Raw genomic sequence first — 13576 nt, forward strand, 5'->3', positions numbered from 1 at the left:
AGAAACTATGAGACTAGATGTATCCTTGACATAGCCTGAGGCATTTCCTTGAGGGGGGGTTTGTTGGGATATCTCAAGGTGTATGCCTCAGGCACACCTTATGTTTCTATGTGTGAGTGCTAGAGGCACAGTTAGGTGCCCACAAGCACAGTTAGGTGGTGGAAAAGCCACATAGGATGATTGAGTGAATCTAGGAGCAGATTGAGGAGATGATTGTGGAGCTTTGAGGTCATCAGTGATGTCAGTGACCTTGTATGAGGTGCCTACTTAAGGACCTCTTTCTTCTTCATTCTATAAGCAAGTATTCTGAATTTGTGTCAACTCTACTCTTTCCTTTTAGTGTTCCAACAGATCCATCTTGAGGTTAGGATCCTTAAAGGACCCTAACTCTAGGTACCCCATCAGCCTTGGTTGCCTCTGCTGCAGTCAATGGCAACCCAGGGAGGGGTGGGATCTCAGCAGCTGCACCAAAATGCTTCTCAATAATAGAAAGACGTCAATGGTAAACCTGGGGAAGCCCGCAAAATCTGATGAAGAGCGAAAAGATTTCCTTATCTGCCTCCACTGGGTCGAAACGAATATGAAAGGCTTCAAAGAAGATCTTCCTGTGTCCCAGGTGTAAAAACTCAGCCTTGAGCACAGTGCTCGCAGCCTCTGGAGTGTCAAAAACAACCTGGAAAAAACCTCGTCCCAAAAGACGAACATCTAACAATCATGGAGTGGGGTCTGGGAGGAGAGCCGCAAGCATCCAGTCTCTGGCTTGGGATCTGGAGGGGTGAGACCCGAAGATGCGTGCTAGCAATGTGGTAGAGCATTCAATCTCTACATCCTTCTTGAGCTGCTGCAACTCGTCTTTAGAAAAGGTAATAGTTTTCGCGGCCGGTGGAGGTGGAGTAGGATTGGCTGACGGAGTATCCATCGCCAATCGAGGTGAGGAGGCCGACTCTGACAATTTGGAGGCTTCTTCCGCTCCAAAAAAAGCTGCGGGAGATAGGGGGGTAGAAAACATGGAAAGGAGGTGAGGAGGGAGTGGGGGAAGGGGCGAGGAGGGGAGGGGTAAAGGGGAGAGGCTGAGAGGCTGAAGGGGAGGGGGCAAGCTGAGAGGGAGGGAGGAGGCAGGCTAGGGAGAGGAGAGGGAGAGGAAGGAGAGGTAGGAAGGGGGTGGGCTGAGGGACAGGGAGGGGGCGGGCTGAGAGGGAGAGGAGAGGGAGAGGAAGGAGAGGGAGGGGCAGGGAGGGGCAGGGAGGGGGCGAACAGGTTGAGAGGGAGAGGAGAGGGAGAGGGATGGGTGGGCTGAGAGGCAGGGAGGGGACGGAGGAGTAGGTAGGGAGGGGGCGGAGGAGCAGGTTGAGAGGGGGAGAAGAGGGAGTAGGGGGTGAAGGGAAGGCGGAGGAGAGGGAGAGGAGGGGGCGGGCGAGAGGCAGGGAGGGGGCGGAGAGGCGGGGAGGGGGCGGAGAGATAGGGAGGGGGCGCGGGAGCAGGCAAAGAGGGGGCGGAGAGGCAAGGAGGGGGCGCGGGAGCAGGCAGGGAGGGGGCGGAGGAGCAGGCTACGTACATGAAAAATTGGATGTACTCTACATCCCTCTAGTAAGGCTAATTTGAGAGCAAGTTCTCCAATTCTCGTAAGTATTGTGAATGGTTCACAATACCTCTAGGGGACAACTTTGAAAATTTACATGTCTTTAGGGATTCTGAAGATTCAGGTATCCTAAGATAGACTTTCTTATAGCCTACGTACATGAAAAATTTGGATGTACTCTACATCCCTCTAGTAAGGTTAATTCGAGAGCAAGTTCTCCAATTCTCGTAAGTATTGTGAATGGTTCACAATACCTCTAGGGGACAACTTTGAAAATTTACGTGTCTTTAGGGATTCTAAAGATTCATGTACCCTAAGATAGACTTTCTTATTTTCTTCAAACTCTAACCTTCTACGATGGGGTTCTTGATCTATCTTGAACCCTTCTAATGCTATCTTCAGCCAACTTACGAATTTGATTCATATCCTCAAGAAAATCCTTGGCCGCTTGAATCTTCTCTCTTTCGAGTCCCACTGCAACTAGGGCTCTAGGTTGAAATCCATGCATCATCATGAATGGACTAAAACTTGTAGCTGAATGTTTGACATTGTTATATGCAAATTCTAATATGGGCAAATATTGTTTTCAATTAGTTTGCCGTTTACTTACATATGCTCGAAGAACATCCTCAATGACTTGATTGACCCTTTCAATTTGGCCATCACTCTGTGGATGATCCACTCTGCTCATATTTAAAGAAGTTTCCAACCTCATAAACACAGCTCTCCAAAAATGGCACTAACAATACGAGCTGGTAGCCCGTATAATTTATAAATATGCTACACAAAATAGCCTTGCTAATTCTGGAGTGTTAACCTCTTCATTGGTTGGAATAAAGTGAGCCATCTTGGTCAACCGATCCACAATTACCTACACAGAGTCGTGCATGCTAGAATATGAAGCCAAGTTGAGTCAGTTTGGTGTGTTCTAGTGCGTTCTAGTGTGAGTTCTAGTCTAGTATGTCCTATGGATGCCATGTGTCACGTTGGGAGTTATCCCATATGCATAGGTGTTCACATGTGTGTGTGCGCTCTTATATAAGAGCTATACTTGTCTAGTGTCAAATCAATCAAGTATCAAGGTACACGCTCTTTGGTCTACATGTGAGTACTCTCATTTTTGTTCATTGCTCTAGTCTTTTCATTTCCATTTCATTATGTCTCTCTTTGAGTATCACTTGCTCTCTCCCTAGCCTACCCTCTCTCTCTCTCTCCCTCTCCACCATGTGCCTTCATGTGGTATTACATTTTCACTTTCTCCTTCTTCTCACTCTACCTAGAGTATGAGATAAGTCCGCAAATGGAAGCTCCCCTCTCCTCAAAGGTAGAGCTTCCTTCCACAATCCTTATCCTCACCATTGTTTGGAGCTTTTAGAGGAGGTGATCTACATCGACCATCAGCCCGGAATGCCTCGCCATCAGCCCAAACCTATGCCTCGCCATCGGCTGCTTCTTTAGCAGCTGATTAGCCGTACAGCCATACGGACTGTATGGACTGGTGTGCCGTACCAGCCAGCCAGCCAGCCCGTACCAGCCTGCTGCTCCGCCGTACCATCCTGTCCATCTACTGTTGCTCCTGCCCTCGAGATCCATGCCCAAATCTCATGACTGCGCCATAACTTGCATTCTCTACTACCTTTTCCCTCTCTGTCCCATCATTTGCAGCTGCCCTTTTGCCCTCAAAACCATTTGCACAACTTCCTATGCGCCATTGCTCCTGCTCATTGCCTTTCCAATTACGTGAGCTATTGCAAGCTGGTTATTCTTTTCAGCCTGCTTAATTAGCTACTTCAAGGTCGATACCATCCTTTTGGAGAAGTCACATTATCCAAGGAGAAAGCACTTATCGGGGACAACAGATTTCTGCATCACTTTGACCTCACTGCTTCTGCCACGGAGATCAAAGCCAAGTTCGAGAAGCTTCACGCTATATCTACCTGACCGACGAGCTTTATCTATTTACATTATCTATTTGAAGTGATAGATAATGATTTGGAATATTTGGGTACTCTGCCCGGGAATGTTTCCCAAAAATTAAATAATGTGTGTTGAGTCAATAAAGGTCCTTCGCCTTAGATTGTCCTCCTAAAATGATGTATTTCTTTTATGGTGTGTGACTCCATGTTTCTAGTTAGTCCCTGGAGTCAAAAGGGGGATGTATTGTGGGAGTTGATAGGGTCTATTTATCAGGCCTGGCATATGAGTTCCAAGCTGTTAGTGCATTGGTCTTCTAGACCTCTGAGTTGCTCATGCATCCATGCTGAGACATGAGCCTCTAAGTCATGTTTGGAACCTAAAGCCATGTGAGTGCTCAATCCGACCTCTGAACCATGCTCAGACTTCAACAATTGAGTTGGCATGGGAGCCATGTCTAGTTCAGACATTGCACAGTTTAGTATCCAAATATCACCAAGAACCTGGTTTCTGTTGGTCAAATGGTTGAGCAGGGCTTGCAGGTCAGATTTAATCCTCGTGGATGCTTTGTTGAGGATATGAAAAATAAAGGTCGCTTGATAGCAAAAGGGAAGAAGAAGGGCAGGATGTTTACGTTGGATGCTGACATGCCTGAATTGAGTGCAGCAATGTTGGCACATGGGACCGGTGTAGTTGCAGATATTGATATCTGGCATAAACGCATTGGTCATGTTAATGTACCACGACTTAAATTAATGCAGGCCCAAAATATTGTTGCAGAATTGCCTAAGTTCAAGGTTGTAGAAATGCATAAGGTATGTGAAGCCTGTCAATTTGGAAAACAGGCAAGGAAACCATTTCGTAGACATGATCAAGAGAGTAAGAGGCCATTGGAATTAATCCACTTTGATCTTCTGTCCTTGGTTCCATTCCAGTAGTCTCTCACCTTGCCTTCATGGGGGGTGTTAGAATATGAAGCCAAGTTGAGTCAGTTTGGTGTGTTCTAGTGCGTTCTACTGTGAGTTCTAGTCTAGTATGTCCTATGGATGCCATGTGTCACATTGGGAGTTATCCCATATGCATAGGTGTTCATATATGTGTGTGTGCTCTTATGTAAGAGCTGTACTTGTCTACTATTAAATCAATCAAGTATTAATGTACAAGCTCTTTGGCCTACATGTGAGTACTCCCATTTTTGTCATTGCTGTAGTCATTTCGTTTCCATTTCATTATGTCTCTCTTTGAGTATCACTTCCTCTCTCCCTAGCCTACCCTCTCCCTCTCTCTCCCTCTCCACCATGTGCCTTCAGTGCCCCCTCTGTGTCCTAGGTAATCTAACAATAGAATCCATGGAGAGACTTTCTAAAACCGGCCTTCAGTTTCCTAAAGGGTAGTAGACCATAACTTGCATTGCATATTCATTATTCACAGCCTCATTGCATCATTTCCAACCACTTAACTTAAACAACACCGCTTAGAAAACAATTTGAGAAATAACTGGATGGAGGCGAGAGTGCCCCTGCTCAATGAAACCAAGTACAAGACACCACACTCGCCCCAAACACTTGGTGCCCCTTCCGGTATTTATTTATTTCTTTAGGAACGAAATTGGTACATACAACAAGGGCTCTCCCTTGTGCTCTGCCCCACGGGCAATTCCACTATCCAAGCCAAACCTTGGCTGTAAACTGCATTCCATCCTAGTGCACACACTAGCACCCAAGTGCCAAGGCAAAGCTAAGGCATTCACCATTTGTCCATGACCAACTGTAAAAGTATCCAAGCATTCCACAAAGATTGTAACCAACTGTTAATGACCAGGCATCCAGACACTTCCCAAAAATCTCCAAATGCAATCACATGAAAAGGATAGCAACAAGAGAACTCAAACCAGCTTCAACTGACTTCAATCCAGCTCCGAAACACCTCCAAAAGCAACACATCCAGCGTTGAGGCTAGCAAGAGTAACAGGCAGCTAGGAGAAGGGAAGGAAGAGAGGGATTACGAGCTGGAATCAGAGAGAGAGAAAGAGCAAGAGGATCATGGGCAGGAAAGAGAAGATGAGCAGGCCATACAGCAAGGGAAAGGGGCTGCACAATAGTGAATAACCGTCCATACAGTAGCCTTTGGAATCTGTGCAGTAGCAGCAGCATTTTTATTTTTATTTTTTGGCAAAAAGAGACTTCTATTAAGTATTAAAGAAAAACCTTTAAAGCAAGCTCCATACGGGATACATCATCCAATGCACGAAAAGCTCAAGAGCCAAAAAGAAAGGATTGAGGCTGATAGTGCCATCTCAATCCGGTAGAAACCTCCGAGAAAAAGGGAGAACCACTCCAAACTCGAAGAAATATAGTCCTTCTAGAAGAGGCTGCCCGTGAAGGGCCCTGCATGCTAGCCCATATGGCTATCAAAGTGTGAACCGTGTCGGTCCAAATACCCGTGAACACTTGTGATGGGTGTATCTGGGTGCCATCCAAGGCCTCAGTACATCTGGCTCTCCAAATGTGCCAAGAGGAAATGCTAGCCAAAATCTCCCAAGAGGTATCCATTGAAGCATAAGAAGCTCTGAAGGGAGTAAGTGGTACATCCTGAAGAGAGCAAGGCTCTGTCACCTGCCGGCGGACCGAGGGTGCCCAAGAAGAAGGCTCACCCTCATAAAACACCTGGGGCCCGGTAAGGGATAACCATGCGACCGAGCCCCAAGTCATGAAGAAAGGGGAACTGTGAAAGATGCTGAGTATCCGAGCAACCCCTTTCCAAACAGTCCTCGCCTGACTGCAGTCCCAAAGGCAATGTTGCATTGACTCCTCTGCAGAATGACATCGAGGACAAGTGGGATCATCCCCAAACCTTGATCTCCACAGGTTCACTGCAATCCCTCCATGAATAGAAAGCCAAAAGAAAAGAGTGATCTTTCTATTTCTGAGCCTCCTCTAGAAATTTCTACACAAATCTGCGGTGATGAAGAAGCTTTCCCAATGGGGGGCTCTGGAGGGAATCCAACCCCTACTGTTCAGCTGAAATCTCCTGGCATTACCAAACGTGAAACGAAAGAAGGGAATCCCCCTCTCTCGGTGCCCATGATCTATCCACTCCCACTCTCCTGGGTCCCACTGCAAGCACCTGATAGGTGCACCTCCATATAACCACAACCTCCAGGATCCCAAGGCCAAGAGAAGAGGGTCGGGGTCTAAGTACCACTGCAAGCCCGCTCCATGGTCCACAAAACCAGCAATCCTAACAGGCTGAAAGGCAACCTCAAGAAGAATGCCATCCTTGGATGTAGAGAGTACACCTCCATCCCCGACGTCAAAGACCAGTGGGTCTTCCCCGAGACCTCGGAGAGCGATCACCTGTAAAGGTACTGATGTCGTCAACAAAGCCCCCATCCAAGTGGTGGAAGTAATAGGCAACTCAACTATCCATTCCACCGGGATGGCTGCACCTATCTGCTGAATCCTGCGTGCTACCCCTCTGAGGTGACTCACGGACTGCAGTCTTTGATCCTCACGTAGCCTGATAAAAGCTTTCCAAGTGCCTACTGTGTAGGCAGAGCCTCTCTCCCATTTAGACCACTGCATGTAATGGGAAGTGTGCCCAGTGGTCTGGCATGCTCGTCAAGAATACTATCATTCCGAATGATCAGCTGCCTATCAATCTCTTTGACGGAAGAAGGTGGAATCCTTCGAAGAGTGTTCCTGAAGCTCCCCCAAGCTTTCAGGATGGCAGTCATGAGAGGAGAGGCAGGAGATCTGAGAGGGGTGGAAGTGAAAATCCAGCGAGGGCTGTCCACCCAATCATCTCCCAAGGTTGGTGTGCAAGCCTGAATGCGTCCAAATAAGAAAACCTTCCAAGGTTCTTGCCCAGGCATGAGTCCCCTCACCATCACCTTACAAAGCAATGCCCTGCACTGCAAGTTCGGGTCAATGACATTAAGGCCCCCTTCACATGTAGGGAGAATAATGGTCTCCCAGGCCACCCTTGCTGCAACATCTGCTGTGCCATCAAGTCCACTCCATAAAAAATTCATGACTGGTCTGATGAGCTGAGTGATGCAATCCCTAGACCGGCACCAACAAGAACACACAAACCAGGAGGTGGCCAAGAGAACCTGGTTCACTATCACAACTCTAGATGCAAGGTCGAGTTTGTCAAAGCTCCAAAAAAGGAGCTTTTTCCTTATACTTTCTAGTACTGGGGCAAACTGATGTGCTGGAGAGATGTCCAATCCTACCTGGCATCCAAAATACCTGATAGGAACACCCCTCTGAATCCAAGAAAAGCCAATGTCAACTCCCCAGCCTGGAGTGTCCTCATCACTGATCCAAAAGCCAAAGGATTTATGCCAGTTAATGTGTGCCCGTGCAGCTGAGCAAAAAATATCCAAGGCTGTCTGGAAAGAATCAAGTGACTGCGAAGAGGCCTCAATAAAAATAGCAGTGTCATCAGCCAACTCACAGTCAAGAAGCTCCTGCTCCTGTCTCAAGGGCAATCTCAGCCCAAAAAGCTCAGCCTGAGATCTAAGGAAGATACTCATAGCTTCTGCCACAAAAAGAAAGAGGAAGGGGGCTAAAGGGCATCCCTGACGAATTGATCTGGAAATCTGAAACATGTCACCCCTTACCCATCCAATCAAAACCTGGCTGTGGGCTGATCTGTAAAGGGAGGCCACCCCTCTAATACAAGCATCTGAAAATCCAAACCGTAGAAGAGTGCCCTCAAGAAAACCCCAATCTACTCTGTCATAGGCTTTCTCGAAGTCCAGGAGTAAACTGCTAGCCTCTGTCCACTCTGTATAGCCCACTCTGTGGCTTCCCAAAAGGAAAAGATATTATCAAAAATGCTGCTGCCATGCACAAAGCCTGTCTGAGTATCATGGATGAGGTCTAGAAGAAGGGGTTGTAATCGGATGCTGATCGCCTTGGCAAGGATTTTGTAAAGAGTGCCCAAAAGAGTGATGGGTCTCCAATGGGATACAAAATTCCTGTTGCCACCTTTCGGGATAAGGTGAATGAGTCCCTCAGTCAGTGAATCAGGCATCTCACCCGAGTCCCAAATGCCCTACAGGGTTGAAGTAATATGATCACCTATCATATCCCAAAAGGCTATAAAAAAAGGAGTAAGACCATCGGAACCAGGGCATTTGCCCTTATGAAGGGTAGAGAGAGCAGTCTTGAATTCTGTGTTGGTAAAGCGTGCATCAAGTGAGCATAACATCTCTGGGGTGACCAACACAGGTAAACTCTGCCAAACTTCATCTCTAGCCACCTCTCTGGCCTGTGAGTTCGGATCTGCGGAAAGTAGGGAGGCATAGAAAGCTGTCGCTAAGTGCATGACGATTTCCAGATGGGACTGCAAAACGCCGTCAGAGTCAATAAGCTGCCTGACACTCTCTCTACTATGTCTGGAACCAAGTGTAGAGAAAAAGTGTTTATTGACTCTCCCTCCCATCTGTATCCAAAAGGACACCCGTGCTTGGAAGGCATACTCTGCTCTCTAATCAAGCAAGGTCTGCAAGTGAGCCCTTGCCGCAGCAAGGCGCTCCTATATCCAAGCATATGATGGTCGTTTATGCTCCTCCCTCTTTAGGGCTGCTAACTACCGCGGATATCGATCTCTCGCCTGAGTACCTCACCTCGCCGAGCACTAGTAACGGAGTGATAAAAGTCGCTGATATTGGCAAGTGCTGTGGCCACATGTGAAGGACCGGCCACCCCCCCTTGCATATGAGAAACCCAGATCTCCAACACTGCCTCTGTGAGAGTTTCATCCGTGTATAAGGCATCTGGGATCCTGATATCGTGAGACCGTCCTCTCAGATGAGGCTCTAAGATGGACAAAATTACCGAAAAATGGTCTGAAGTGGAAACACCAGGTGCAATGCAAACAATCCCCCCTCTATCAAGAGCCCAGTCACCCACATAGAATCTGTCAATCCGAGCATGGATAGGCATCTGCACCCTATGGTTCGACCATGAAAACAAAAGTGACTGAGACTGAACAAGAAATGCATCATCTGACCAAACATCTCTGCCACTGAACCTGAACAAGAAGGCATCCTAGGCTGCTCTCTCAAGGGAGTGGATACCACCTTCTCTGCCCCCTTTCTTATCAGAAGGTGCCTCAACCATGTTGAAGTCACCTCCAATAATCCACGAATCCGCAATGTCAGCCCACGAGAGCAACTCTTTCCAAAACAAAACACGGTCCCTTCTGTTGTTCGGAGCATAGAGGTTGAGGAAACCAACCTTACGTCCGTCAATCAGAAGTAAAACCCACTGGGCCCTAGAGGGGGTTATGGTACTGGTCCAATGACTAGAGGGAGAATAGAATCCGAAACTGAAATGCATGTACCTCCTTTGGTTCCCAAGGCAAGAAGCCAAAAAGTCCGCCCTAAGAGCAACTTACCTAACTTGGAGCAATCTCTGACATCCAGTTTGTGTTCCTAAAGAAAAAGAATGTCTAGGGAACCATCTGAAACACCTGGATGGAGCTGATTCCTGATCAGCTATCTGCGAGGGCGATGAGGGATGCCGCTCAATCCCTGTATATTCCAACTGGCTATCCTCATCGGCGGGAGGAAGTGGGTTGAAATACCTTACCCGACCTAGTGGCGGAAAAAGAAACCTCTACCGGAGCAGACCTCCTGCCATACATGCGAGGTCCAAGGGGAGGAAAGTCATCACGTAAGAGCGAGAAGGATCTCTCAAGAGGGATGCCGATAACTGGCTCTCCAAAAGTAGAGGGTACAAAATCATCATCTGGGAGGCTAGAGAGGTCCTCCAAAGTGGAAAATGAGTTCCGCTGAGCCAGTCCTGGGGAGGGGGTATGAAGGATTCCTACTGAAGCAAAAAAAGAATGTAAAACCCCCTTCCCTCTGTCCAAAGAGGGAGGCACCTGTACAGGATCCTGATCAAAAAGTGGTGTGGACGAGGTGCCAACAACCTGGGCTGCTGAGGAAGGTACAGCCTGATCCAAGGGTGGAGTCGAACAAGGCTCCTGAACACTAGTCTCCTCACGAGGCTCCAAGGGGGTAGCCTCCGAAGAGGTGGAGGTGTAAACTAAAGTAGAAGGCCTAACCGCGACCGGAACCCACCGTGGGCCAGAGGTGGTGCGAGGTGCAAGGGACTCGAGTAGCCCTAGAAGGGGGGGGAGCCCGTGTCTGAGGCCGTGTTTGTGGAGCGGTAGGTCCTACTCCTACTCTCTGTCGTAAGCTAGTACGAGCTGGTTGCTTTCTGGGCCTCTTTTTCTTCTTTGGGCAATCTCTGGCGAGGTGCCCTGAGGATCTACAAATCCTGCACTGGTCCTGCCAACCTGCAACCTCAAATCTCTGGCGGAAGAAAGACCCATCGGGTCGCTGTAGCATGATGTGGTTATCTGAAATATTGGGGTCCTGGACAATGACCCTAACCCTGGGTACCCCGTCCATCCTGACCGCCTCAACAGTCGAAGAGGGCTCGCTAGGGAGAGAGGGGATCTCTGCTACCACACCAAACCTCTCGCCAATAACTGAAAGAAGCCGGTGATAAACTGAGGGAAGACCAGGGAACCTGATGAAAATAGAAACTCCCTGCTTGTCCTCTTCAACTGGGTCAAATCCCAATTGAAAAGGAAACAAAAAAAATCCTCATGTAGCCTAGAAGTAGAAACCCGGCCTGTAGCAGGTCTCTCGTGTCGTCCGGGGAATCTAGGCACACCTGAAAGAAACGCCGTCCCAACAAACGAACATCCCTGAGGTGGGGGGCGAGGTCATGAGGAAGCGCCGCCAACATCCAATCTCTAGCTTGTGACCTGGAGGGGTGTGAGCCATGAATGCATGCGAAGAGAGTCGTGGAACACTCATGCTCCAAATCTTTGTGCAACTGCTGCAGCTCGTCTTTTGAAAAAGTGACAGTTCTCGCGGCCGGTGTGAGCGGAGACGGATTGACTGAATGGGAACCCATTCGTCAATCGAGGTGTGTTGGCCGATTCAAACACAAAAATTAAAAAACTCCGTCCGCTTTCCTAAAACCTAGGAGACCCCTATAAGAGAATAAGGGTACTCCAGATGAAGGAGTGGGTGAAGGAAGAAGGGAGAGAGAAGAAGAAGCCAAGGAGGAGTCAGCAAGGGGGCAGCAAGGAGGAGGAGGGGAGAGGAGGGGAGGATAGAGGAGAGGAGGAGTGGAGGAGAGGGGGAGGAGAGGAGTAGAGGAGAGGGGAAGGAGGAGAGGAGGAGAGGAGAGGGGAGGAGAGGGGGCCTAGAGCGGGGGGGGGGGAGCAAGGAAGAGCAGGGGGGGAGAGGAGGGGATAGGCTGCAGTGGGGGCTGAGCAGCAGCAGGCTGCAGCGGGGGGGGAGGCTGCAGCACGTAGGAGGGAGGGGCAGCGCGCAGGGGAGAGGGCAGCGCGGGAGAAGGGGGCAGCGCGGGAGAAGGGGGCAGTGCAGGTAGGAGGGGGCAGCAAGGAGGGAAGGGAGGGGGCAGCGAGGAGGGAGCAGGAGGAGCGGGGAGAGAAGCAGCAGGAGCAGCAGGGAGAGGAGCAGCAGCAGGGAGGAGGAGCAGCAGGAGGGAAGGGAGGGGGCAGCGAGGAGGGAGCAGCAGCAGCGAAAAAAAGTGTCAGCAGCAGCATTAATGACATCCATACAGCCAGCAAATAAACGTCCGTACAGCCAGAAATCACGTCCATACAGCCAGCAAAATCACTCGTACTAGAGGGGGCAGCGAGGAGGGGAGCAGGAGAAGCAGCACGAGGAGCGGGGAGAGGAGAGCAGCAGGAGGAACAAGGAGAGGAGGGGAGCAGGAGGAGCGGGGAGCAGCAGCAGCGAAAAAAAGTGTCAGCAGCAGCACTAATGACGTCCCTACAGCCAGCAAATAAACGTCCGTAAAGCCAGCAAAATCACTCGTACTAGCAGGAAAATCATCCGTACAGTCCGCCTTGGATCCCGTACAACAGCACATGAACGGTCCATACAATCAGCCTAGAAAAACGTGCATCTGTCCGTACAGCCAGCAATTAAGACCTTGGGAGTCGTGCAGCAGCATGTACACTTGCAGCCAGCCTCGATCAGCAGCCTGTACAACAGTACAGCTGCTTCAAATCACCAACAACAGGTCCATACAGCCGTACGGTGACCTCGAGGAGTGTACAATAGCCGTACAGCATGCAACGTGCATAGGACTCCGTACAGCCAATGATCAAAGCGCCTTGGGATTCGTGCCAAAAAATGTGAGCAAAGGAGCAGCCTTGAAAATCGTGCAACAGCAAGTAACGTGGGGAAAAAGCGATCTCCAAAAAAAAATGCGTGAAAAATGAATCCTCCCATAGAAAACGTACGTTGGCCTTGGAAGGAGAGGAAGAGGGTAGGTATGCATGAGGGAATGCCACGTGGCCCCCTCATTAAAGCTCTAACCCTTGCAAACCAATGGAACATTGGTTTGCCCCTCACATTAAAATCCTAACCCCTTCTAACCAATGAAACATTGGTTTCCTTGGGCCTAACTTTAAGACCCCTCTAAACCTTGCCTTGCCCCTAGCAAGTAGGCCTAGTGTGTGCACCTAGGGAGTTCTAGGAAGTGTCTCTTCCCCTGGGCTAGCCCCCTAAGCCAAAGTAAGTCACGATTCATAACTTCACGTCCCCATGACATACCCTCCTCTTGAAACAGCAAACTATCACGTTTGCTGCTATAAACATAAACCACCAGCAATGATGGTATGGTCTAGGAGAGCGTGCGTGTCCATCCATATATCAATGCATCATCCGTGTGGAGTGACTAGTACACTCATCATAGAAGTCCCGTTGCAGATGTATTGTCAGCAGACAATACGTCGGGTGAGACATATAGTGTCACCAAGTGACTTCTAGATACCGTGAGCCTATCTGTTGACAAGGGGGTGGAGGAACTACCCCCCCTCTTGAGCATCAGGTAATGCTCTAGACCTATGCTCTGCTAAGCCTGAAGGAGCTACAACCGAAGTCAGCTCAAAGCACAACAACTGAGTTGACTACACCACTCTGAGTGAAATCTGCTAGTTCACTCGCCTCCAATAACTTGAACCACACACACATCACAATAATGGATCCTAGGAACATAGATTCCGGTACTT

General features: G+C 49.0%; 1 protein-coding gene across 2 annotated transcripts in view; it reads right to left on the reverse strand.

The window, feature by feature from the left end:
* The window catches only part of LOC147895862 (uncharacterized), a 121341-nt gene that overhangs the window by 89815 nt on the left and 17950 nt on the right, over positions 1-13576 (reverse strand). The gene's annotated exons all lie outside the window — the stretch shown is intronic.

This window comes from Dipteris shenzhenensis, chromosome 12, assembly GCF_047967505.1.
Source record: "Dipteris shenzhenensis isolate YYH24624 ecotype China chromosome 12, Dip_SZ_1.0, whole genome shotgun sequence".
In the NCBI taxonomy this organism is placed as follows: Eukaryota; Viridiplantae; Streptophyta; class Polypodiopsida; order Gleicheniales; family Dipteridaceae; genus Dipteris; species Dipteris shenzhenensis.